A 4,652-nucleotide genomic window follows, 5' to 3' on the forward strand; every position below is an offset into this window, starting at 1 on the left:
CGGCACCTACTGTAGCTTACACCGGCACCTACTGTAGCTTACACCGGCACCTACTGTAGCTTACACCGGCACCTACTGTAGATTACACCGGCACCTACTGTAGCTTACACCGGCACCTACTGTAGCGAGCCTTGTTCACCCTTCGTCTCTGCTTTAACACTGCAGCTGATAGGAATTAAAAGCAAACATGTTATCATCAGAAGGTCTCAGTAGTGCAGCCTCAGGCTGTGGACCTTCCACTTCAAGTGATTATATCTCTAGCCTGAAATAATACATTAGTTTAAGGTTTTCACATTTTTTTATGTTCTTTAAAAAGCCTGGTGTAGGTTAAAGGGGTGACCAATTAAATGCCATAGACAGTTTGCTCAATGCGAGCGTACATGACATTGTTCTACCTCCCCAGCTGTGATAGTGACGGCCCTCGGCAGTGTAAACATGAAGACCATGGTTACAATGTTTCTTTATTTCTACTGATTGGAAACATTCATTTATGTAACAGGAGGATACAAGAGGAATATACAGCGCACAAGAAGATGTGGATCCTCCGCAGAGTGTGACACCGCCGGGATCATCACCACCGCCCAGAAGACCATTTCCAGAAGCACCACCTGCTGTTATTATGACAACTGTATTCCTCCATTACCAACTTGTAAGTATCTGCGCTGTCTGAAAACCACTTACCTCAATATGGACCCGTGTCCTTGTGTTTTGGCAGAAAGTTCCAAATCCCCCTACAAATACAAATACAGTTAAATGATAACCACCTGCCGCCACTAGAGGGAGCTCTGGTGCCTTCTGTATCCCCCTTATGCAGTGAGCTCCCCCTAGTGGTGGCTGCAGCAGACAGAATTCATTACTTAACTTTTTGAAAGGGGAAAATGATGTTTCAACAGAAATCAATCAAAAGGTAGAGCAAAAGTTTTCTTAATAAATGGACATGAAGAGGCGGAGTCATATCACATACCGCCACTGGATTATTGCCTTTTCTTATTTTATGGGAAATTATCCCACCTGGATTTCTAAATTCAACTTTGTTTTGTAACCTCCCGTGATGAGCTCAAGTTGCATCAGCAGTGATAAGCAGCATCGGCAATATTCGAATTCTCAATATTTTGCCATAAATTCGCAAATTTGTGATCTCCAGTCAATATACTCTTGATTGAGAAAATCAGCAATGTAAAAAGCGCATATTGCGCGCGGAATACCGGCGTGGCTCACTTTTGCTAAATTTTTCAAGCTGCTAGAAGTTTCCTGAGACTGGAGAAAATGGTTGGCAGTAACCTTCGTGACTCCTGATTACTGTAAGTAATTTTACATTACATCACTGTGCTCCAATATATTTGAGATTGGAAATTCGGCACTAATGATGCGCATATTTTTGGCGCAATACGGGCAACTTCACATTTTATCAGGTCTGAGTAGATATTACTGATTGGTGCACTAAGTATTGTTGTGACAGCACAGCACTATGTCTGTAGCATGTATGTATGGACAGCAGAGAAACAGTAATCCCTATCACACTACCTAACACCCTGCACTGGAACCTGTCAGCTCCACTATATCACTATCTAACCCACTGTCTGCATTATATATATGAGCTAACTAACTAGTGTAATGAGTGGAAGCACAGAGCTCAGCAATGTCACTGCCGGGGAGGTTCTTATATAGTAAGGGGGAGGGGCAGCTTTCCTATTGGTTGCTAGGGATGTTGCTAAGCTCAGACAAAGATACTGCAGCCTTCTCATTGGCCCACAAGCAAGAAGGAAGGTTACTGATGAAAAAAAATCTAGAATTTTCGCGAATACCAAGATATAGCACTATATTCTACATCTTCGCGAATTCTCGAAGTGCCGATCTTCGCAATAAAAATTTGCAATTAGAATATTCGCAATCAACACTACCCAGCAGCGCCCACCCCAGGAGAAGCGCGGTATTACATGGAATCCAAGCAAAAAAATTATAGTAAACACAGACAGAATAAAATGGACCTTGATGTAACAAGTAGAGAGGGAGGAAGGGGGGAGTCCAGATTGGGGACCCCTTTAATAACATTTGTGATGACTCTGTATTTTTCTCTCTAGTGCCCCCAGAAAGCAATGAAACCAATGGACACATCTGTGAAAACTGTTATATTAAAGAGCAGGATAGCTGCGTAGCCAGAGATCACATCGCCTGCACCGGGAACGCAACGCGCTGTGTTTCTTACACAGAGGAAACCACCGAAGGTAAAAGAACAGCGATTTAGTTTTTTCTGTGCAGGATGGAGGTTCTGCAGTAGAATTCATCCAGTCATCCGGCAGCAATGGGACCTGATGGGTTCTGTAGTACAAAGCCTCCATATAATCAGTGCCCTTTTAGGCTCAGGATCCCCCCTAGGAGCCATAGTGGAGAGGAGCCGAGGAGAAAGTCTCCAGCCATGATGTTGGTGGTCATCCTGCTTGGATTTGGCCTCTAGCAAATATTGATATCCAGGGGACGGCTGAGCAGGCTGTGAGCTCCGCAGGGGATTCGCCTGTTCTTCTGGAGAATCCAAGATGGCGGACAAGCATGAACGAACATGGTGTTAGGTCTCCCCTGGGAGGAGGATGCTGTAAGTGGCTTCTCAGGAAGAGCAGGTATTAACAAGCCTCATGGGAAGGCGACTGGATGAAGACAGATGCAGCAGAGCCGGAGAGCTAGCGTAGCAGAATGCACAAGAGTTAAATAGGAGTAGCAGGGGTTGAGGCTGCAGTGCAGATAAATTGATGCAATGATGTAGTCGGGCCAGAGTAGCAGTGCTGAACTGGAGTAGCATCGGTGGATTAGTGAGCCTGGACTTGATGCAGCAGGGTTGATGTAGTAGAGTTGAACTTGATATAGCTGGCTGATGTAGTGGAACAGAACTTTAATATAGCAGAGCTGAAGTAGTGGGCTGAACTTGATGCAGCAGAGTTGCTGTTGCAAAGCTGAACTCGATATACTGTAGCAGAGTTGATATGGAACAGAACTTGATGCAGCAATGTTGATGTAGCAGAGCTGAATGGAGTTGGGATGTGGCAAAGCCTAAAATAAATGAACAAAATGTAAGTGCGTCTAATTCCAAAGATTGTTATTATATCTTCAGGGCTGTACAGAAGCAAAGAAATCCTGCATGGCTGCACCCACTCCAGTATATGTGACAGCGGAAATGTGACCGTCACCCACGATCATAGGACCCTCCAGGAGACCAAAATATGTGGCCCTCTAGGAAAAAGCAGCAAGCATCCCCCTCCCATCCTACATGTCTGCTTCATAGTCCTGTCATTGCTTACACTAGGGAGGGGAGGATAGACTACCTCCGAGAAGCCGGAAATACGCCAGCCCGTCTCCTCAGATCCAGTGGAGGGTGGGCTCCGGATAAACAGCGCCTCATCTCCGCGGATCAGCTTACTAGTCCGTAACCTTCATGTAATTACAAGCTATGGATGATAGGAGTTATTGTCTGTAATTGTACAAAAGCTTTGACTGTAAATATGGAAGACGATTACAATGTAACAAAAGTGTCTGTGAGTCGGACTTATTTCCGGGGCCAAAATGTTGGGAGTTTTGTGTTTTTAACTGTATTGATTTAAGCAGGGGCCGTTCCCTGCTAGAGAAAGGGCTGTATGTGTGCTCTGCGGTTTGCTCCGCGGGGGCGGGGTTTACAAGGTAACTTCCTGTATACATTCTATCATAGCTTTAGTTGACCCCAGAGCTCACTCCTTCTGCCAACATGATGTACAAATTGCAGTTTTCCAGTCCTATTGATTCTCCCAAGATTAGGAGCACTGGAGGTGTCCGGCCACTTACTGTGTTTTGTTGAAACATAGGGATGACCTCTATTCATTGAATGGACTTTTATTGTATATTTACTCAATAGACAAATCATTCCACTATCCAAATCATCCAGAATTTCCTTCATGATTCCATTATTGTGTCAGAGCCTGGGCCCACGAGGGCATTCCGTGGCACTCTGGTGGTCTAGCCTGACCCTACATAGAAGTATCTAAGATAAACTACAGTCTACAACCTTATAGATGGGAATGGAAAACAGCACAGGATAAAAATAGCAGATCCACCGCTCCTCCTGCACACAGAGCCCTGTAGAGCGATGGCGAATGTGGACAACAAGGTCATTATGATGAGTCCTGACCTACATAATAAGCCATGCAATGCCGCCTACAGTTGCATCATCTGCTCGTGGAGTGAGTCATGGAACTTCTCAATGGGCTCTTTCCAGGGCACACAGGGGACAGAATAGATTGATGGCTTTAGTAAGTTTAAAGGGGTTGGACACTTTTATAACATTAGATGTTTCCTTGCTATGTAATTTATACAATGGAATCATTACTCAGTAAGGAAACATTAACCGCTATGTGTCCAAACTGTTTAAAATGTAAGGGTGTCCTTGCCCTTCAAATACCCAGCCACATGGTGGCAGCACAGACGTCTGCCCCGGCCCAGGAGCTATTGAAAAGTATCAGAGAAGAAGCATCGCAACCCACAGACCATAATGATAGCCGAACAGTCAGGGCGACTCGTCACTGGGACGGAGCAGCTTCTCGTGTTTGGCCGCTTCAGTATTTTTCTGCCTATAAGACGCACCTCTGTTTACTAAATAACAGGAAACAGTTACTTTGCAACAGTTACATCAA

At 44.9% G+C, this 4,652-nt stretch overlaps 1 long non-coding RNA gene across 1 annotated transcript; it reads left to right on the forward strand.

The window, feature by feature from the left end:
• The first annotated feature begins 514 nt into the window (after positions 1 to 514).
• LOC122927135 lies at positions 515 to 3,417 on the forward strand. Its single transcript, XR_006387761.1, has 3 exons — positions 515 to 649; positions 2,082 to 2,225; positions 3,104 to 3,417. It is a non-coding gene; the product is annotated as an uncharacterized LOC122927135 (long non-coding RNA).
• The last annotated feature ends 1,235 nt before the right edge of the window (positions 3,418 to 4,652 follow it).

Source organism: Bufo gargarizans, chromosome 2 (assembly GCF_014858855.1).
Source record: "Bufo gargarizans isolate SCDJY-AF-19 chromosome 2, ASM1485885v1, whole genome shotgun sequence".
NCBI classification, from domain to species: Eukaryota; Metazoa; Chordata; class Amphibia; order Anura; family Bufonidae; genus Bufo; species Bufo gargarizans.